Source organism: Phyllostomus hastatus, unplaced genomic scaffold, assembly GCF_019186645.2.
Source record: "Phyllostomus hastatus isolate PE091 unplaced genomic scaffold, TTU_PhHast_1.1 phas_contig_196, whole genome shotgun sequence".
Taxonomy (NCBI): domain Eukaryota; kingdom Metazoa; phylum Chordata; class Mammalia; order Chiroptera; family Phyllostomidae; genus Phyllostomus; species Phyllostomus hastatus.
In genome coordinates this window covers 30,101,129-30,124,142 of record NW_025333709.1, presented here as the reverse complement: position 1 = coordinate 30,124,142, position 23,014 = coordinate 30,101,129, and the positions used below count along the sequence as shown (strand labels likewise).

Sequence of the window (23,014 nt, the reverse complement as noted above, 5' to 3'; positions counted from 1 at the left end):
CCAGACATACGTAAACCCCCTACCATATTCCCCTTTTATCACTCTTCTATATTTATGGACACCCCCAGGAGATTTTTCACCTGCACTCACGGAAAAGTCTTATTGACTACGGATGTTTATTTTTCCCTTTCTGGCGCTAACCTCCCTTTCAGAGTACTGCTGAGCGCTGTCACTTTCTTGGCACCATTGGTTTCCGCTGGGCTGTCACTGCAAATGCACTAAGTATTCTGAGGTTCAAAGTCTCCAACTTAATTGGAAAACTTAAACGTTTTCCTCTAACATTCTTAGATGGGTACCAACACTTAACCGTATCCAATGTTGGTAGTCACAACCCTTTGGGTTCTTACAGCTCCGGTGCGAAAGTGGGGTCATCCTAGTGCAGATCCTAGGCTGCCGCGGAATTTCTTCTTTTCTTGGGTGAGTTTTTGCTGTATGGTTAAGTTTCTGTTGCTAGGCTCCCTCTTTCCCTCAAGGAATAAGCTTTCCGGTGCCCACTTGGGCTTAACCTGGGTACCCCCGGCTACAGTTCTAGCAAGGGGGACAGACGTCGTCAACTTGAAGTTAGCAGGAGGGGGACCATTTATTCAATCTTTTCGGAAAAGTAACTTAGCTCTCGTGACAAACGCCAAGAAAAAAACAAAGGACGTGAATTAAACGGAGCTTTTACAGGACATTATTTAAATGATTTTTAAAGTGACCGAACTTTAAAACTCAAGGAAACAAGAAACCTCCAGGTTTGCAGATAGGCTAATTAAAGCTCTTCGGGGTAGCGAAATGCCAGTGGAATCGACGGTAGGAATTCAGTGGACTGTGGGTGGAAACTTGTTGAGTACATCTCAGGAGGAGTTAGCGCTAGAATTTCAGCTCTTCTAACTCATAGTAACCACTCCATTCACAGGATGAGATTCCAGCTCGGGATATTTTACTCATCTAGGGAAGATTTTGAAGTTTTCTCCCTTTTCGGCTTTCTCCAATACAGACTGCTATTTTGTCCACGACCCCTACCAAGATTTAAAGGGAAAGGTGCTTAGGAAATGGCAAATTAGGGAGGACTCTGAGGCTGCATTTCTCGAACCCGTAAAGGGAGAGTGATAATCGCTAAGGGGCGTGCAGACTAACTCCTTGCTTGCCCAATCAGGTGCACAGGAAGATGTGCTTTTACCAATAAAAATAAAGTTCGTTTTCCGGAGGCGGGAGGCTGAGCCTTGACTGCCAGTTCTCCAAAGCAACGATAGAGTAGAAGACAGAGAATGATTAGATGGATGACCAACCCAGGAAAAGGGGCAGGGTGAGGGTGGGAGTAACTTTGACCGGCAGCCAGACTGGCCAGTGGAATGCTAGGACTGCTGTTCCTGTTGTAGTGTTTCTCGCCAATCAGCAAAGCTGGGGAGTGGGCGGGGCGGGGAAGGGTGGTAAGAGCTCGCTGCACAGCCGAGCGCCCGTCGGGCTCGGGAGAGGGAGAGAGAAAAATACGGTTAAAATTAGAGTCGGAGGGAGGTTTAACCACAGGTCGGTTCCGATCGGATTATTTCTTAAAGGGGACGCTCCATTGTCAAAAGAACGGAGCCTGGGGCCCGAGGGCGGGGACCAGCGGCGATTAAAGAAGAGGCAGCTGCACTTGGACTGGGTACGGGTAGGTGTTGCTTGGGGAAAGGCGCTTCATTTCACTTTCTTTTCCAGCCCAAGAGGTAGGCATCGGGATGCCCGCCGACTTGCGGCCCCAGCCCGGGCGGGAGACTAGGTCGCCGGCCCTCGCTCGGCAGCCCTTCCTGATGGAAGCCAAGGGGGGGGTGGGCCAGGATGGCTGGCAAGCTGCTCCACTCGGGCCAAGACTCATAACGGACACTAGACCGCGGCGCAGTCCCCGCCTCAAACCGAAAACCCGCCGGAGCGGCAGCGGGTCCTCGGGGAACGCCGCGCGCCTCGCTCCCCCGCGCGCCCGGCTCCTTTCGTGCGCGCCCCCTTCCTTCGCGCACCCGCCTCCCCTCGCGCGCGCCGCTGGTTCGCAGACTCCCAGAGCCGGGCGAGAGCGGGGAGGAAGGCGGTGGCAGCGAGGCGGCGGGAGGTCAGCGGCCGCTGTTGCGCTGCTCTGGCCGGGAAGGGTGGGCGGAGGAGCGAACTTGGCGAGGCAGCTGGCGGCCCCAGGCGGAAGGGGTGCTGGGGTCCAGTGGAGCGCGCGGAATCGCCTGCCCGGCCCAGCATTGTCCCTCTTTTCCTTTGCTCTCTCCGCCCACTGCTGGCGGTGGTAGGGAGGGGTGCGGATGCGGGCGCTGTGCCCGCGTCGCTACGGGCCGGCCGCGCACCCCCAGACCCGGAGCTTTCCGGTGCCTAAGTGGCCTAACCGACGCCGCAGCCACCGCCCGAGGGCGGTCCGGGCCTGCGAGTGTCTTTGCTGCTCTCAGTCCCCACCGGCGCAGGCTGCCTGGGTGCTGAGCTCTTCCTTCCAACTTTTCTTTCCAATTGATGGAAGTTGTGGTTTCTGGGCGGCAGGTTCTTTGGGCATAAGCTCGTTTCCTGCGTCCAGGAGAGGCTGATGTTTAGGGTGAAATGGTTCTTGATTGCTGTTGGTCTTCCTCCCATCCCAGTTTCGTTCCTCGGCACATAAAACTCTTTTTTTGTACGTTTGCGACTATATGGGAACATTAAACTCTTTTGGGTAAGATAACTTAAAAAAAAAGTGAGGGGGTGCTGGTGAGGGTAAGAGCTCCACGTAAAACCAAATTTACCTTAACCTTTGAACTGGGGAAAATAATACCTCGACTTACTTGCGGAGTTCTTTTAAAAGAGAAGGAAACGGAAAAAAAGAAAAGGAAGAAAATTGCTAGGGTCTGTGAGATTAGGAAAAAATATAATTTTGATAGTAATAGTTTGTAAGAGGCTATTCTGCCTAGCAGATATCTTCTGTAAAGTTAATTCTACTACTGAACTCACAGGCATTATTATTAGTAACAGCAACTTTTACTGTTGATAAAACAAGTGTAAGGTTTTTTCATCTTGAGCATTATTGCTATGCGGTACCTGTCAATACTTGCTAAAGAAATCATGTTTAGGAACAGCACATTCCTTGTTAGAGACCTTATTTAGAAAAGGAATGCTTTCATAGCATTCTTTTTTTTTTTTTGACAGTTTCTTGTGCACACTTTCTAGAGTACTTACATGTGCAACTCAACTCTGTAAACAGTAGCAGTGGGTATGTTATTCTGTAGCCTTTTTTTGCTACTCATTATCAAAAATAACTTTCCATCCACTTTTTTCTTCTATTCTGAGTTAGTTTGTAAAATTACTTCTGTAGAAGAGTGCATGTCGTCGGCATACCTGACCCAGTGTTTCTGTTTTGTAAAGCAATACTAACAACTTCCCAAAGAGTTGACTAACACACTAGTAACCTTATGAGTGGTGTGAAACATAATAACGTAGGCTCATAGGCTCAGCAATAACAACAAAGGAGCAACTCTACTTGGGAAACTGAAAATCAGTTTCAGATAATAATGTTTGAGATTTACTCTCTTTCTCCCACAGAATTTAGGAAATGCAGACACACACAAACATCTTTTGTAGTTTTTTTAATTTAATTTTTTAATTTTTCAATTACTGTTGACTCACAGTATTATATTAGTTTCATATGTAAAACATAGCGATTAAACATTTATGTAATTTACAAAATGTGTGATCATCCCTATAAGTCTAGTACCCACCTGACTGCATACATAGTTATTGAAATATTGATTAAATGTCCTATACTGTAGTAATCTTGATAGTAACTGACATCGTTACACCTAGTATCACCCCACCCTTACCCCCTTAATCTACCCTTTTGAGATAAGGGTGGCCGGCAAGCTTGCATGCAGAATCTTCCTTTCCATTTCATAATAGAAAGTAGAAGATTAAGCCAAATTTCCAAATTTCTGTCTTGGTTTACTTACCAACTTTAAACAATACAGGAGAGAATTTCTGAACTTTTAAAATAGCACATGTAAAGGAAACATTCAGTAAGAATTAACTTTGAAAAGTATCTAGGTTATGTTTTCTGGAAAACATATTTTTCCTGGGAGCTTTTCACTTTTTAAAAAACACATTGTCTTAGGTATACACATTGCCGAGACGTTCTTGAGTTGTGAACTGCCCCTTGGGAACCTTGGGAACTAGGGTTGGCTTTCATTTCTGTGTAAAATCCCTGGGTCGCCTAGGACCTCCCTAGTACCCAGTACGTGTGTTGTCTTAGGTCTTTTGACAAAATCATGTTCTGACTTAATGAGAGACTTATTTTACTTTTATTTTTTAAACACCTTTCTAAATTTAAAAATAGAGCGATTGCTTCAGTGACTGGGGAAATTACATTGACCTTTTTGTTTTGTGTACAAAATGTGAATTTAATTGTTTATTATTATTATATCTGTTCCACAGACACCTTTTGTGCCAGTGATAGCTCGTTGTCACAATTATTAGAACTAGGTTTAATCTGTCAGCATCCTCTGTTGAAAACCCATTTGTTTAAGGAGGAGAATCATGGGAAGATAAAATAGAATGCATGGCAGTCATCACTCTCAGAAGAGTACAGTTTAATGGGAAGGTGCAAAATTATCATCTGTTAGGAAAAGACTGTATCTTAGTGCAGTGACAAGTGCACAGTAGCAATGACACAGGATTGATGCCAACATGTTGAAGACAGAAACCTAGGTGAGTTTGGAAAGTTTTCATTGCTTTCTGTAATTGGCGACCATTGTCTTGCTCTCTGTATCTTTGAGCCTATTTCTGTTCATTTTGTTTATTCATTTATTTTGTGTCATTTTTAAGATCCTATATATATGTGTGGGGGGGTACATTTTATATACTTTTAAATAAATTTAAAAATAAAGTATGTCTGGGGGTTCACTGGGTGTATGTTCTCTGCTTGAACTATTTTTATCTACAAAAATACTAGGGGTGGGGGCAGAGCATGTGCTCTGAATTTCAACAGTAGTTGAACCTCACCAGAGGGATCATCCCAGCTGAAACATCACCGCGTGTCTGCAAGCTTCACTTCTCCTAATCCCAAGTGGCTGCTCTCTCCTCTGCTCCTGTAAAGCCCATTTACAGCACAAGCCTGCTCTGACCTACGGTGCGTTTATGTGTGTGGTTCTTCCTTAGGTTGTGGACTTGGGTAAAGAACATTCACAAAAGTTGGAGGCCCTCCCTCCCCACCTCGCGTTCTGCTGTTGTCTGAAGTACTTGAGCAGTTTTATGAGACCATTAGTATTTTATAAAAAGTGTAAGCTGTATAGAAGTTTAAAATTTTGGGGGGTGGGGGAGAGAAGATATGTTTGTTTAAAGGAAAAGTCATCATTTTTCCTTACCACCAAAGTATCACATGCATTTAAAAATATTAATATGAAAGAAATGTATAGTTTATAAATTAAAAGTTCTCCCATAATACTGCCCTTATCACATTATAACTCTTGGTAATAGTTTGGTGTTTATTCTTCCCCCTCTCCCCCCGCCTTTTTTGTACCTTAGGTAGAACGGCCTTAAACTGTCATACTTGAAAATTTTAGTAAGTTGTGTTTACTGAGAATGGAAACAGGTAATCAATTTTTATACACATTATAAGTTTTTCCAGGCTCAGTAATTCTGTTTATTTCTAACCTTTTCTTGAATTATAAAGCTACTACCAGGATGTTTGTATTCAAAAATAGACTTCATAATCATTTCCAAAATTATTCAAAACCTGTGTCCCTGAACAGTTTATTTGCCTTGACCCTGAAACACATTTGGAGTATATACTCTAAGCATAATCTCTTCTCATTTCTTGATTTTTCTCATCTCTAGAAAGCATTTAAATGACTTTGAAACTGCCAACAGGCACTTCTCATGGTAGCCAAAGGAGTTTTCATTTCAGAGGCTTTGCCCTCACAGGAAGTTGCTCCTAAAAGGGGAGCTACAATTTAGGCCTGAACTAGGTGATAAGATTCTATTGTTTAAAGGCTTCTTGAAGCTGACCCAGAAGGGAAAAAGGTTTCCCAAAGCAAATGGCTGGTTGGCCTAATTAGCTGAGAAATCTCCATTCAGCGCATTTTTATTGAGAATTGCACCTACTTTGTGCACCATGCTAGACATTGAAGATAAGGTTAAGTCTGTCTCTATCACAAGTTATGAACTTCTCTGAGTAGGATTCTTAAATAGACATGATGGTACATGTGGATTAAAGGCAGTGAAAACAAAGTGCCAGTTTAGGCAAATTTATCATTCACTCTTGTTTATGTTTGTGAATAGATTCATCCAAAGTGTCCTAACAAACAAACCTGGTCATTCTTCCCTTGGGAGGTGGGTTGGGGTCCTTGGAGCCTGTTACATGAAACATGTGAGCAGTAGATTTTTTTAAACCCTGCTATTCCCGTGTGGCAGAATATTTCTGGAATTCCATGGACACTGGTGTGTTTTTCCATATACCCTACAGGGATCATCCATTTCAAAGACTGCCATTGTAAGACTACATTCGATAACTCACATTTTGCTGATAGAATAGTGACACATTCTTTTAAACTCAAAAATGCTATAATAGATGTATTTATCGAGATTTTTTAATGCAATGACAAAAAATATTTTGAAAAATCATGCATTAAAATACAGAGTAAAGTATGTCTAACTTTTACAAAATGGACCCCCCACCCCCACCCCCCGGCTGTGCCAATTGCTTGATATTTGTATTTGTGGGGAAGGAGCTGGGTTGTTAAGAAAGGGTCCTTACGGGACCTTGCAGAACTGTTAGGAGGGAGACGACTGGTCCAGGAAGATGCTGGAGAGGTCGGTACATCCTGTGGAGTTTGACCACAGTGTCGGAGTTTTGAATTTGTTAAGGTTTGTGAAGAATTAAAGTTTTAAAGTAATAGCTTTATTGAGGTGTAATTTACAGGCTGTACCACTCATCTATTTAAAGTGTACACTATATAATGGTTTTTACTATATTCCAGAATTTTGCACCACCACCACAATCAATTTTAGAACTTTTTCATTACCCCATCACATTCCCATCCCACCTCCCACCCCCAGGTCTAGGCAACCACTGATCTACATCTCTGTCTGTATACATTGGCTTGTTCTGGTCTGGACAGAACAGACCAGACATGTAATTTTTATAGACATGAAAAATTACATTTTAATAGGTGTACCTTCCTATATAAATTGGTTCCTCCTAAAGCGTTCGTGTTAATCCTAGGAGTGGAGAGGTCTTTTGTGATGTGTGTAGCTCCAAGTTAGAAAGGTTTTCTTTAAAAGGGATTTACTTATCTAAATACTTATTCTACCTAAGCCTGGAGAATAATGAGAAAAGATATTTTTTCCCCACTCTATGAATGTCTTAAGACTGATTTTGATAACACTTATTTATATTCATTTAATCATTTGGTGACTTTTCAAGTAAACAATTTGTGTCTTGAGTTCTGCATACTGGACTTAAATAAACGACAGTGCTTTGAAAGAAGTTGCGAGTACTCAATCATTGCTTAGTGTGATATTTACTTCATTGGCTCAAAATATTGTATTGTGCAACTCACCATCTATTTGATCAAAAATAATGCTTCCTCGGTTGACTATGGTGAACTTTTATGTGTCCTTGCACAGTGCTGATGACCTTGTAGGCACTTCTGTGTTTGTTGACTGCCTGACTGCTGTGATCATTGATACTGCTGTCAGCTCTGCTAGTCCTTATTTTCCATCTCATAATAAATAATAAGGGTAGCTAAATTTAATGAGTGCTTACTAAATGTCATGATATGTACTGTATAGGTACTGTCTTTGAAGGTAAAATGATAATTTTTCTGAAAATTTTCTGTAATTATCTCCATTGATTATAGTTTTTACAGGCTCCTGATCATTTCTTTGTTTTTTATAAAAATTTTTAAAAATGATTTTGTTTACTTATTTTTAGAGAGAGGGGGGAAGGGAAGGAGAAAGAGGAAGGGAAACACGCATGTGTGGTTGCCTCTCGAGCAACCCCCCCCAGAGACCGGCCTGCAACCCAGGTGTGTGCCCCAACTGGTAATCAAACCAGTGACTCTGGTTTGCAGGCCAGAGCTCAATCCATTGAGCCACACCAGCCAGGGCAAATTATGCTGTCTATTATACCGGTAAAAAAAAAAAATTAACATTGGTGATTCCGTTTGTATCTTTGCAGAAGAACCTCTAGCCATTAATCTGCTCAGTCAGCAATGTACAGACCACAATATTTTGTTCATTGTTGGTAAAACCATTCCTTTCTAAATTATGTGTGGTTTTGGGGTTGACTTGCTTATTACTTTACCATTAGCAGTGTCCTTTTGTTTGCTCTCATCACACCTGTCTGTAGAAGTTTCCTTGCCTTTCTCATTTAATATTTTCAGTGCGCTATAACACTAGAACCCATAAGCACTCTGTTGAACTGTGGATAAAAATGTTTGAAGGCTCCGTGTGGGGAACAGGAACCAAGGACTTCCTGAGTGTGGAGCTTTAGTGATCAGACCTTATTTTGTTGGTTTTTACTGCTTGGAGGACTCTTGCTTCTTTTCTGGTTTTGGACTATGTTTCAGGTGGGTGATATTTCTGGATAGCAGAAGGTGGTGTAGCAGAGTGGTACAGATGTCTAAATTCCTCTGAATAATGGACCTCTTAATTCTGTCTTAAGTCTAACTCAAGTGGATGGAGAATGGTTATTTTTTGCATGTCTTTATACTCTGCTTCTTATAAGACCCATCACAACCACAAGCTTATGCACCAGGATACTTGTTGTCAAACAAAACCAAATATATGTAATACCATGAGCAGAGATTAGAGGCCTTAAAGAACTGTGAGGATGCATGTAAAATGCCACATGTGCCTGTTTCCTAGATAATTTATATTTAAACTGGATCTTTTGGGAACTGATCTACTTTCTTTGAGGTAAAATTATCTTCATAGATGACCTTCTCTGTTTGTGTTGATGACAGCTTAGATCTGTGTCTTATATTTAATACTGAACCCTTAGTATATGTTCAGTAAATACTAGTTAGAGTTTTAGTTGTAGATTTCTTTATGGTGGTTTCACTTTTTCCTCTTGTGGAGTTCAGAGTCACGTTCATAGAGCTGGAATGGCCTTGGGAATAAGCTAATACAGTTCTCACATTTTGTAGATGAGAATGAGGTTGTGATTTGTTTATTAAATTGTGGACAGAATTGAGTTCTTTTCCATTCCCAGTCCAGTATTTTTCCTGATCTAGCATATGCTTACCCAAGTAAAAAGTTTAAGGAATGGATAGATAGACTCTTAGACATACGCAGCCTCTGTAATAGAGGTCTGTAGAAATGTTATGTTATACCGGCAGTGTCTGCATTCTTAATATGTGTAAATTTGTTGTAAACTATATACTAAATATTATGTACATAATAAGAAATTAACAAAAAGTGAAATAAAGATGAAAAACATTTTGAAAGGCATTATTTCCATGCTTTTGATTCTACTTAAAACATTAGTAATTTTTAAAATAAGTATGATTGAATGTCATTGTTTTAAAAACTTTTTATTTTGAAATAATCAGACTCATGGGAAGTTGTAAAAAAATAATACAGCGAGTTCTGTCTAACTTTCATTCAGCACCACTCAGTTTTAACATCTTACATAATAATATAACATAACATATAAAGTAACATAATATTACATTGCATTACATTACATAACACCAGGAAACTGACATTGGCACAATACTGAGAAGTAGCTGTATTCAGATTTCCCGGTTTTTAATGGACTCACTCATGTGTGTGCATTGTTCTGTGCAGTTTGACAGCGTTTCATGTGTGGATTCGTGTAACCACTACAACAATCAGGATGCAGTACTGTTCCGTCACTGCCAAGAAACGCCCCATGCAGCTCAAGGTCCTCTCCTTCCCCCATCCTCATGATCCCTGTTTCTTGGCAACCACTAATTTGTTCTCCATCTCTGTGATTGTGTCATTTTTTAGAATTTTACATAAAGGGAATCATATCATATGTAACCTTTTGAATCACTCAGCATAATGCCTTAGAAAACCATCCAAGTTGTTGAATATGTCAGTAGTTCATTTCTTCTTAACTGCTAAGTAGCATTTGCTGTATGGATGTGCTGCAGTACACAGTTTGAGTATTCACCTGTTGAAGAACATAGGAGTTGTGTCCAGTTTGGGACTGTTGTGAATAAAGGTGTATGGGTTTTTGTGAACGAAAGTTTTCATTCCTCGGGTCAATTCCCAAGAGTGGAATTGCTGGGTTGCGCTGTAAGCATGTTTAGTTTGACAAGAACCAGGAGGACTCTTTCCCAGAGTGGCTGTAGGTTCCCACTGGCAGTGCAGGAGAGAGCCGGTTCCTCTCTCTGCTTGCCAGAAATTTTAGTCATTCTAATAATTGTAAAGTGATATCTCATTGTGTTTTAAATTTGCTTTTCCTTACTGGGCACATTAATTCCTTCCATAATGAGCAGAGTGGATTGTTGAGTTTTGAGGTTCTTTACATATTCTGGATAAAAGTCCCTTGTCTGACAGATAGTTGGTAAAATTTTTTCTTTCATCTGCAGCTTGCGTTTTCATCCTGTAACAGGGACTTTTATAGAGCAAGAAAGTTTTACATTTTCATGCACTGGATTTAATAATTTTTTTCTTTGATGAATTCTTCTTTTGGTGTCTTGTCTATGAACCCTTCACCTAGTCCTAGGTCCCAAAGATTTTTTTTCCTAAAAGTTTTATAATTTTTCATTTTACAAGATAATCACTTTCTTAAAACTTTTGGTAAAGCACTAGTATTGGTAACAGGCAGTTGCTAATTATTCCATTTTCTTGTTGTTTGCTTGTATTTTGCTTTACTAACATTATGTCTGATAGGCCCTTTTCTTTTGCAAAAATCTTTAAAAAATTCATTAGTGAATGATACAATTCTAATGAGATCTGCCAGTATATTTCATTGGGCCCATGTAAGCTGCAGGACGTTGCCTGATGCTGAAAGTGAACAAGGAAGTGAGGATATCACAAATGTGCCCTCCAGAGGGTGAAACTGCCACCTTTCCTTTAGGACACACTGTGTGTATTCAGTGTCACAAACAGAAACCTTTCTGAGTGTTTTAAGCTAGGAGAGATTTAATAAAGTTATTAGGTGCTTACATAATTGTTACCAGGGCCTAAGAGCACATTTTAGGGGAGCAATACACAGGTCCCCCACAGAGGGAGTTCAGAGGACACCCCTAGAGCTGTGTTGGACTCCAGAGTTCCTGCCACCTCTGCTGCACTTGCCTCCCCGTGCCCTGGAGGCTGCAGGACGGAGCTGTAGCTGCAAGTCCAGGATTACGATTAGTCCCATCAGGAGCCTCTGCTGCTGCTCCTACAGTCCCCCAAGGAGCTGGAGAGTGGACTCTGGAATGATGCCGTGGAGAAATCTTGTATTTCCACAACTGTGCTTGCCCTGCAAACAAACAAAAGAGTGCTTTTCAGATTGCCCATAGGTGACAGGAGGTCACGGGAGCCAGTCTGTGGCATCAGCACACTTCACGTGAATGTCCCAAGCCTGAAGCTGCCTGATGCAGGACCAAGAGAGGGTGCTGTTGTCAGGTTCACATACTGAATATTTTTAAAGCCTACATTTCAAATTTAAGATAACACCTGGCTGGCATAGCTCAGTGGATTGAGCGCGGACTGGGAACCAAAGTGTCCCAGGTTCAATTCCCAGCCAGGGTACATTCCTGGGTTGCAGGCCATAACCCCCAGCAACTGCACATTGATGTTTCTCTCTCTCTCTCTGTCTATCTCCCTCCCTTCCCCTCTAAAAATAAACAAATAAAATCTTAAAAAAAAATAATTGTTGTTTAAAAAACATGTTTAAAAAAAAATTTAAGATAACATGTATGAACAATCTTCCAGTATTTTCTTTTTACCCCATTGGTTTGCTTGATTGCCCTGACTCTGAAAGGTGCATGTACTCCACTCTGAACATAATACATTTTGAATGATTTAAGTCAGGAGTGTCAAACTCATTTTCACTGGGGGCCACATGAGCCTCGAAGTTGCCTACAGAGGGCTGAATGTAATTTTAGGACTGTGTAAATGTAACTACTCCTTAACAGTTAAGCGAGAGCTCGGTGCTGCCGTTGGGTAGAAACAAGGTGCCGGGCCGGATACAACAAGGTAGAGGGCTGCATTGGCCTGTGGACCTTGCATTTGCCACCTGTGACTTAAGTATAGGAACAGAGTAGGTCTGGTATGGTTTTCTGCCCCCAAATATTTAAAATTTACCTTAATATCTCCCAATCTCTGAAACCATATCTTTTCCTCTATAAACATATACAAGTATAAAATATCACTGTTTTGGGAAACACTCGTTAAGTTCAGTCAACGTTATTCTTCCCTGGCTATCGGGACCTGAGCCTTCTAACACCTGTTTTCCCAGCTCTCCCTGGAGAAGGATGTGAGAGAGGCAGGTTTTCCCCTGGAGCTGCGCTTTGGTGCCAGGGACTGCGCAGCCATCAGTCACTGCTACTTTGGTATCTACTTGTCAGAAAATAAAATTTGGTTTGTTTTATTTCATACTTTGGATTTTTTTTTCCTGGGTGTAACAAATTTTGGAACAGAACCCAAAATGAGACATACAGATATCCTGGCAAAGACTGGCATTATGTGATCTGTGTTGGCAGTTGATTTAAAATGCAGTGAAATAAGTTGTATGAAAAATTGTGAGTATGTGTTCATTTGCATTTTTGCAGTGAGAGGCCCACAGTTTCGTGAGATTCTCAAAGCAGAGGCCGTAATCCAAGAAAGATTAAAAATGGCCACTGTAGAGGTACAAGTTCAGTCTCAGCATTTGACAGCCACTTACTGACAAAGCTTCTGCTGTCATCACAGGCCCTTTCCCTGATTTCCATTCTGTGTCTGTAGCCTCTTTCAGGACATAAAAAGACGATTATTGTTACCCAGGGGTTTAGGGAAGAGTCAAGGAATATCATAAGAGATCGTTATTATATGAGAAGGGATACCTGGAAATCAATTACATCACCCAAACAATTATTAAAAAGGATGCATTCCCATATGGTTGATGGGATCCTGAAAGATAATGGTTTATATGTGTCAAGACATTAAAATGTTGATAATCTCTAATCCAATATATTACACCTTGGGGAATTTATCTGAATGCTTAAAATAGTTTTAAAAATATATGTTCAAATCTGAAACCTGAAATTGTACAGTTTAAGAAGAAATCTACAAATTTAAATTTTGTACTTTGTCCACAATTGGTAAGAGAAAGTTCAGAGATACATAAATACATCGGATTTTCACATCTAGTATGTCACCTTTTCATGTAGTTTAGCCTTGTTTCTTAACATATGACCTCTCCTCATTCACCAAAGCCTAAATGGCATGTAGCATCGTGTGTAGAGATTAAAAAACTTTTCTTTAAACAGAATCATGCACAGAGATCTCAAATATAAAGTGATGAGAAGAGAGATGGTTTTGGTTGAATTAGGTGGCAAGAAAAAGCCTTACTTTTTGTATATTTCCCTTCACCCCAACACACACACACACACACACCTTACATATATATGATGTTTATGTGCCGGTGGAGGCGTTGCTATCTGAGTCATAGTTCTACTGGTTCAGCTCCAGAAACATTTATAGTAGTGTCTCCTGTAAGCCCAACAGTTTGGGTTAAGTCATTTAAAGTCTCTGAAAATGCCATGGGTAACCTCATATCCTTCATGTATAAAATGAGTAAACAAATGATTTCCCTTATAGAATTGTTGTAAGGATTAAATAAAAAGATAGACATGAAACATGAACTAGTGATTATAGCAGGCAGAATAATAGCCTCCCCAGATACGTGCACACCTTAATCCATGGAGCCTGCAAATCCTGTGTTTCATAGCAAGTGGGACTTTAGGTTTCAGATGAAATTAAGATTGCCGAGCAGCTAACTTTAGAAGAGGGAGAGTGTCCTGAATTATCAGGTGGGCCTAATGGAGTCACAAGGGTCTTTCAAAGAAGAAGCAGGAGGCAGAAGAGGCAGAACCAGAGACAGGGCTTCCTGAGAAGGAGTCAACCAGTCATTGCTAGTTTTGAAGATAGAATGGGCCGTGAGCTAAGAAATGTGGGCAGCCTCTGTAAACCCATAAAGGCAAGAAAATGGATTCTCCTTAGAGCTCCTAGAAAGGAGTGTAGGTCTGCCGACACTTTGATTCTATCCCTGTGAGAACAGTTGTAGACTTCTGACTTCCGGAACTGTAAGATAATACATTTGTGTTGTGTTAAGCCACTCACTAAGGTGGTAGTTTGTCAGCACAGCAACAGGAAACTGATGTAGTACTTACTGAATACCTGTTAGGAGCTAAACAAACATTCTCTTTCTTCACACAGTCTGCTGAATTTAACCCGGGTCTACTTGAACGTATCTCCTTACCTAGTTTTCCCTTTGCAGAAAAAAAGATGTCCTTTCCTTCTCGTCACTTGAGCCCTAGAATCTTACTCTCCACATTTCCCTTCACCCTTCGTATCTTCATTTCTTTCCTGCCTCTTTGCCCACTACCTTGAAATACACACGGAGCTGCCCCGTCTTGGGGAATCCCCTTGTTTCTTAACATGCTCTCTCCCCTGCTTGAACCTGCTTTCTCTTAGTTATCACACTTCAATCATCCTAAAGAAACAGTATCCTAAAGTGTCTTCAGATATATCAGATACTTTTTACTTTAAATTCTTTATAGGTTTATACATATTATATGAAAATATATGAATTACCTTTTTTTCTAAGCACTATACTGTGTTGGCTGTGATGAATTAAAAAAAAAAAAAACGAGTCTCTTTTCCAAAAGGTTCTATGGCAGACAATAAGTAAACGATCAGTTAACAGGTAATGACTACCAAGCATCAGATGACTGTCAACCCTAGTGGCAGATAGAAGCAGGTACCATGGAAAGGCAAAGTAGAGAGAGGATATCTTAAACTGGAACAACCTGTGAAAGCTTTGTAAAAGAGTTGTGGACTAGGAATATGCTCTTAAAGGAATTAAGGAAATTGGTTTTAATATGTTATTAGAAACAAACTAGTTTGCTAGTTTATTTTTTGTGAACACATGCGTAAAACTTATTCCTGTTGAACTTTATATGGTTGAGGAGAAACTCTTGTCAATTTACAGTAAACTGACAACACATTTGTCTTGATAATCTGAAGTATAACGTGAGGAATTGTTATTGCATGTTTTGCCTTGAGTGCTATGTAATACTTTTTTTATTTTTTAAGATTTTATTTATTTTGGAGAGAGGGGGAGGGAGGGAGAAAGAGAGGGAGAGAAACATCAACGTGTGGTTGTCTTTCACCTGGCCCGGAACCCAGGCAAGTGCCCTGACTGGGAATTGAACTGGTGGCCCTTTGGTTCACAGCCAGCATTTAATCCACTGAGCAACACCACTCAGGGCTGTAATGCTTTTTTTTTTCCATGGTATTATATTTTAATGTTGCTGAAAACCTCAGAATATGGTTTGAAACCTAGTATCATCTAATCTGAGTTCATTGTATTTTGTGCTAAAAACATTAACTATGATTACATTTTTAAAGGAAAGTATTGTACACGGGCTTAATGAAGACAATAATGTTAGACTAACCCTACTTCTTTTTAGATAGAATTATTAGACTGTGGGTTAAGAGAATTCAAAAGATACTGTATAATTATACAGTACTGGATTTTAGCCAGATATTTAGTAACAGTTTTCTGTGTTAACCAGGGGGAGAAGGAGGTCTGGATGACCATAAAATTATGTGGAAATGTGATGGTTTGAGTAGCACTTCCAAAAATTAATGAAAAATGAATTGAGGACTGCTGGAGAAATATTTCTAGTCACATACTGAAGGTCACTACTCATATTTTTATAATGATGTGAATGAAAACATTGATAGTATGCTGATCAAATTTTTGGATGAAATTAATTTTCAAAGGTTAACTTTTGAAAATAATATGTCTTGACTGAAATGGTGGGCTAAGGCTAATATGATTAGTTAGTGGAGTTTGAGGTGTATGGCGCTCAGAAAACAGCTGTGTAATTAGTTATGGGGGGAGGAAGATGTGTTTGAGTCCAAACAACTTTGCTACTTTAATTACTGTAGTAAACTCAGTATGGATATAAAATGTAACGTGACCATCAGAAAGTCTTCATAGAATCCTAGTCTGGACCAGCAGGAGGAGGAGGAGGTTCAGAAAGGGACAGGTGTTAGTTTTGACTCCACTCTGTACTGTCTAGACTGCATGTGGAGTATTGCATTAAGTTCCGGATGTCACATTTAAAAACGAGTCCGAGAACAAAATTAGTGTTGGCAAGGATATGGAGAAATTAGGGCCCTTGTGTATTGGCTTGTAGGAATGTGGCATGAGGCCACTGCTGTGGAAAACAGTTTGGCAGTTCCTCAAACAGTTAATCCAAGAATTACAATGTGACCCAAATATTACACATTTACGTATGTACCCAAAAGAGTTGGAAATAGGTATTCAAACAAATACTTGTGCCCGAATGTTCATAGCGGGATTTGTATAGCAGTTTGCATTGGCCCAAAGGTAGAAGCAGCACAAATGCACATCAGTTGATGAATGGATAACCAAAAGGTCGTAGAGCCAGACAGTGGAATACTGTTCAGACAGAAAAATGAATGAAGTACTGATAAATGCTGCAGAATGTGTGAGCCTCAAAAACATTATACCAGGCAAAGGAAGCTGAACACAAAGGATCACGTGTTTTATGATCCCATTTACATGAAGTATCCAGGACAGGTAACTCCACAGAGACATAAATCTGACTAGTGGTTGCCAGGGCCAGGAGGAGTGGGGAGTGGCTGCTCAGTGGTGTGGGTTTCCTTTGGCAGGGAGCTGCTGGAAATGGTTTGGAACTAGATAAAGGTGTTGGTTGCAAAACATCATGAGTATATTAAATTGTATAGTTTAAAATCGTTAATTTTTGTGTTACGTGGATTTTGTCTTAGTTGAAAGGCATCAGTATATATAAATCAATTGACTAGTATTGAGAGTCCAGAAATAAACCCTATGATTAGGGCTTTTTTGACAAAGGTGCTGAGATATTTCAACAAGGAAAGGATAGTCTTCTCAGCAAATAGTACTGAGACACCTGGAGATCCACGTGCAAAGGAAGGAATTTGAACCCCTTCCTCCCAACATCCACAAAAATTAACTAAACACATGACACAGACCTAAATGCAATAGCCAAAATTATAACAACCTTAGAAAAAATTATGAGTAATCTTAGTGACCTTGGGTTAGGCAAAGCCTTTTTATATGCGCTGCTAAAAGCACAAGCAACAAAGCAGAATATAGATAAATTGGACTCTGTCAACATTAGAAAGTTTTGTGCCTTAAGGGGCATCATGGAGAAAGTGAAAAGACAACTCACAAAATAGGAGAAAATATTTTCTAATTATATCTAAAAAGGGACTTACCTAGGATATGCAGGGTTGGGCAAAAGTAGGTTTACAGTTTGCATAGAAAAGAATACAATAATTAATAAATAATAGTACAAAAATAAATTATGTATTTTGTATACTTACAACTGTAAACCTACTTTTGCCTTATCCTGTATGAAGAACTCCTATAAAAACTCAATAATAAAAAGACAAATAGTGTAATTAAAATGATGATTAGCTCTGACTGGTGTAGCTCAGTGAGTTGGTTGTTTTGTCCAGCAAATCAAAAGGTCTCTGGTGCAATTCCCAGTCTGGGCATATACCTGGGTTGTAGGCCAGGTCCCTGGTGGGGGTGGGAGGGTGCATGAGAGGCAGCCAGACATCGATGTTTCTCTCCCTCTTTTTTTCCCTCCCTTCCCCTCTGTCTAAAAATAAATAAATAAAGTCTTTAAAAAGTGATGAATATATTGGTGAATTTCATTAAAACTGTTAAATGAGTCAAGTAGAGTATGTTTAGAGGAGGCTTTTAGTCTTACGAGATTCAAAGTTGAAATTCTGGTCTTTTAACAATTAAAAAAAATATATGTTCACTGATTTTAGAGAGAAGGAAAGAGAAAGAGAGAAACATCAGTATGAGAGAGAAACATCAGTAGGTTGCCTCACATATGCTCCCTGACCAGGGACGGAACCCATGCAACCTAGGTATGTGCCCTGACCAGGACTCGAACCCACAACTTTTTGGTGTGTGGGACAATGCTCCATCCAACTAAGCCACAACAGCCAGGGTTTTTTTCTTTTAAATTGTATATTTTCCATTATCGTTTATCCCCCTATATCTTCTTGCACCTCCACCCCCCCCTTCAGAATCCTAGTCTTTTTGCTGCTGCTTCTTTTTTCCTTTTTTCTTTCTTCCTCTGCATCTCTCACTTTCTGTCAGCTGTACCTTTTACACTCTGATTGAAAACAGTTACGTTTTGTTCTGTAACCTTAGTGTGAAGTCTTTGGTGCTTTGTTTTTATGTTGTTCTATGCGTCTTAATTATTGTGCGACTGTTCATTGCAGAGTAGTGAGTTATGGATGCATTTCCTTCCCACACACCCGTGTCATGAACCCATGCCAATAGAAGGGTGACGTTCCTAGGATCAAAGACCGATGTAGTCTTTTCCTGTGATCTGTCACTTGCTCCAAGTCATGTCATATACATGTATTTTTTTCACATTTGAACCATGACTTCCTTGAATAACGTTTTTGTTTTTCCTGGTATATTGTTTTGGTTGTTTTTGGCAGCATTTTACAGACTATCCAACCACAGGTGACACGTGTGATGGCCTTGACCTTGCTCTTATTGCCAGTGGCTGCAGTAGCTCCAGGTGTCTTTTTCTGAGTTACAGGAAGAAGGGCCTAGAACGGGTGCTGCTGCTTTTTGATCTTTCTCATTTTAAAACATGTTTGAAAATTTTAAAAGCCTATTAAAAAGTTTTAGGAATAGTAATGTGAACTCTTGTCTAAATTTCACCCAGTTCATCAGTTATGAATGCTTTGCTGTATTTGTCTTTTGCAGTTTTTTAATCTTTGCCTCTATATCTAGACCTATAGTTATTGTTTTTATTTTGGTGAATCTTTTGCAAGAAAGTTACAGGGACTGTGAGTTTTTAACTTTTCAGTGTTTCACCACTTATCACCTAGGAAAAGGACTCTCATGTGATCATGGAACAGGGATTAAATTCAGGAGATCTTACATTGTTATTGGCCGCAGAGTGAGTTCTTTGGGAAGCAGATGCTGAGCCAGAATTAGGATTGTACAGAATTCAAAGAAAGAGGCAGGATCGGGCAGGTGGAGCTGTCTGGTTTTGTGGTGATACCCAGTCCGTCCGCACAAGGAGCAGATCTGGAATCAAGATTGTCCATCAGAGGAGTGAGGAGTTCTGTGTTGGGCAGAAAGGGCTTATCTTGTGCCTTGCCTTTTTCAGTCATCCAGAGAAGAGCCAAACTTTCTTTTGAAAGCAGAAGCCAACTCTGATGAAGCTGAGAGCTTAACCATACTCCTCACACCTGGTGGTGAATCTTTGTGAGTGGTACGTCTCTGTCTACCACAATATTAGTGTCTAATACATAGTCCATATTCAGCTTCACTAATCACCTAATAACTCCCTTTATAAAACCCCCACTCCCACCCAGGTCTCTCTTTTTTTTATATGGAGGAAAATATTTCAAGGAGCTCCCCAGATGGCCTTCCTGTGTGTCCCATTGGCCTGAACTGAATTGCTCATCCACGATGGAACAGGAGCAGTTGGTCAGGTGAAAGCTGGCCAGGGGAGTTCCAGGCTTGGTTTAGACCTGTGGCAATGCATGCCTTGGGCCTGGGAGAGGGGCCACTTCCCTAATCATACGCCTCTCATCCGATACCTTAAAAAAACTGGGTTCCTTTGGCAATAAGGGAGGAAAGTTGTAGCAAGCAGCAGCATTCTGCTGGAGTTTTCTGTTAGATATCCTTTTTTTTTTTCCTATTGAGAAAGAAACACCACATTCCTGTCAATAAGCCAGCTTCTAAGTTATTCTGTCTTTTGAACAGCATCCACTCCTTTCTTCCTTTCATGAAGCTCACTAATTTTCTGTTTTAATGGGATGAATTATTGTCTAGTCCCGCTGCACAGCTGTCACCCTGGGAGTCCTTTTTCATTTCACTCTTGGCTCATTTCCACTGTCTCTTGTGTTCTCACATCCACTTTATTAGGTTTCCATACTTGTTTGCTAGAGATCCTCCAGTAATGTGTCCTTACATGTCTGAAAATTTCGTTATTCTGCCTTTTCACTTGATTTAAACATTTGGATCTACGAGTGTGGGTCAAAATTATTTCACTCTGGAAAAATTTTTGAGACATTGCTCTGCTACAGTTGGGAGTTTCTGGTTTTAGTCAGATTCTTAATTCTTTTTTCCCCCCCTCAAGTCATTTAGAATCTTTTGGTGGTTGTGAAATTTCACAGGATTTGTCTCTATGTCTTTTCTTCATGGAACAGAGGTAGGTCACTTCCTCTCCTTTATCACCTGGCTCCCCGACTTGTTTTGTACCTGGACTTCATTGCCGATCTCACTTCTTTTATTCTGGTGACTTTTAACATCGATGAGGATGGTTCATCCAATAATACCCTTGGCAATACTTTTGACAGACACTGCACCTGTTAGTCCTCTGCTTCCTTGCTAATAGAAGCCTGCTTTTGTTCAGGTTATTTAGTGCTCATGTGCTCCATGCCCCCTCCCCACCAGCCCAAAGGGGGTGATTTGTGAATGTTGCTTAGCCTGGAGTTAACTGTGTTAGTTCCATTCTCCTTGCCAATGATTGGTTTAGGCATAGTGACTCATCAGGGAAGGCTGCCGGGACTCTGGTTTTCTTCAGGTTAGAAGGGATAGTCATTCTTTTGGATGCTGTCATGTGAGTTGCTGCAGCCACCTTGGGTCATTGAGGAGAAAGTGAGATGATGAATGACCTTCAACTTAACATTGTCTGAAATTGATTGAACTCCTGATACTCAGGCTTCCCTCCCCAACATTTTTCACTCCAACTTTCTGGTTGCAAAACTCAAAAATCTTGGCACTATCCTTAACTTTATTCTTTTTGTCACATCTCACATTCTATTCAATAAGGATCCTCTAAGGTCTCCTTCAAGTTGTATTTATGATCTTACTGTTTTTTTCCTATTTACACCACTACCATCCTGGTCCAGGCCACTGCTGTGTCCTACAGGGTTACTACAGTAGAGTGGTACCTACCCAGGGAATTTTCTTGGTGCTCAACTAGACAGGCCTATGGATTGCCATAGGCCACATTAGCCATCAGATTCACCTAACAGAATATGGGACTGGGGTCGGGGGTGGGCACAGCTCACCAGCAGGTAAGCATCTGCTCTTTTTGGTGGGGCTCCTTCAGCAGTCCAGAAAGAGCACAGCCAGAACTAGCCTCTGAGCCTCTCCTCTCTGTCCAGGTGAAAATTAACAGTGAATCATGAGGCTCACCTGAGTGGGTATGTGGCTGACTTGGCTTAGGAGCCACCCCCATGTTCCACAAGAGTCATTACCTTGTATAACAGCCCATGAGCATAGCTCCCGGAATCCCTACAGGATACATGCCCAGTTACAGGAGTCACCACACTATGAGGAGCCCGCCATTACAGCTACTCGCCAGGTATTGATCGTTCCTCTCAGTCCCAGGCAATCTACCATAAGCAGTGTTGCCTAGTAACACAGTTGACATTCTGCCTGTGTGGTTTCCTGGGGCACAGAGGGGTTAACTGAATCCAAAACCAGTTTTTCATGCTGAAAGAGGAGGGTTTTGCTAATACTTCAGTCACAAATAGCTTCCTGCTGAGAGGCTCCCTGCTACTCTGTTCCCAGCACAGTAGCCAGAGTGATCCCACCCAAATGCCTGACAGTCACGGTAGCTCACTTACACCGCATTTGTCTACCGGCCCCACCTGAGTTGGTCCCTCGTAACATTTCTCATCCCTTTTCCCTATGTTTCCCTTGCCTGTCTGCTCTAATCCTCTTGTTCTTGCTCCACGTGCCAGGCATGTTTCTGTCCTGGGGCCCTTGTGTTGGCTCTCCCCACGGCTGGAGCAGCTTACTGCTGCCCTCCACTTGGCTGACATGTGCTTCAGTCTTTACTCAAACGTCGCCTTTTCAACGAGCTGTATTCCGACTAGCATTTAATAATTGCGACCTTTACCACCCCTGGCACTTGCCATTCCGTGATTCTTTTCTATTTTTTTATCCTCCCATACCTTTATGCTCACATAATAATTACACGTGTTGTTTATTGTCTCCTACTTTTAGCGTGAAAGCTACAAGAGGACAGGGTTCTTCACCTGTTTGGTTTATTGGTATACCCAACTGCCTAGGACAGTGCCTGACACACAGTTGATGCTTAGTGTTTTCAAATAAGTATGCACACCTTTACAGAAGGCATACTGTGCGCTGAGCATTTTAACATGTATTAATGCACTTAATCTTTTTATTTTATTTTTATTGTATTCATTTAATTTTGATGAGAAACCCTCTTGAAAGAGTTACTTTCATTGTCCCCCCATTTTTTGTTTTTTTGTACCCTTATATATATAATAATATATATTATTAATATATATTATTATATATAATATATATTATTTATTAATATTTATTATTATATATTATTAATATATATTATTATATATATTATTATATATATAATATATATTATATATATAAGCATGGAAGCAAAGAGGTTAAGAAACTTACCTCCTGTTGCATAGCCCGTAAGTGAACCTCACCAGGCTGGCTTTGGAGCCTGGGCTCTTAACCAATATACTGCAGTGAAGCATCTTTCTGCATCTATATTTTATTTTTTTAACCTGCTTTTGGATTATTTCTTTTTTGGTAAATACCCCTTTATTGGGTTACAGGTTTTGAACACTTTAATGTCTTGACACATGTAACCCAATTATTTCTTTCAGGATATTTGGTCATGTTTAAAACATCCATGGAGACATTTGGTCTGTGCCCAAAGGTCCTTGGTATTTGGTCCACAACATCCATGAGCATATTTTATCTGGGCCAAATGGTCCCTGATATTTGGCCCTGGCAAAAATGTCC

At 40.6% G+C, this 23,014-nt stretch overlaps 1 protein-coding gene across 2 annotated transcripts in view; it reads left to right on the top strand.

Moving 5' to 3' along the window:
• The first annotated feature begins 1,408 nt into the window (after window positions 1-1,408).
• The window catches only part of FRYL (FRY like transcription coactivator), a 240,210-nt gene continuing 218,604 nt past the window's right edge, over window positions 1,409-23,014 (top strand). Inside the window, exon 1 of one of the 2 annotated variants that reach the window (XM_045833907.1) lies at window positions 1,409-1,627. The gene's annotated coding sequence lies outside the window, so the exon portion shown is untranslated. Of the gene's footprint in view, window positions 1,634-23,014 lie in introns of both variants that reach the window. The other variant, XM_045833905.1, reaches the window with a different exon arrangement.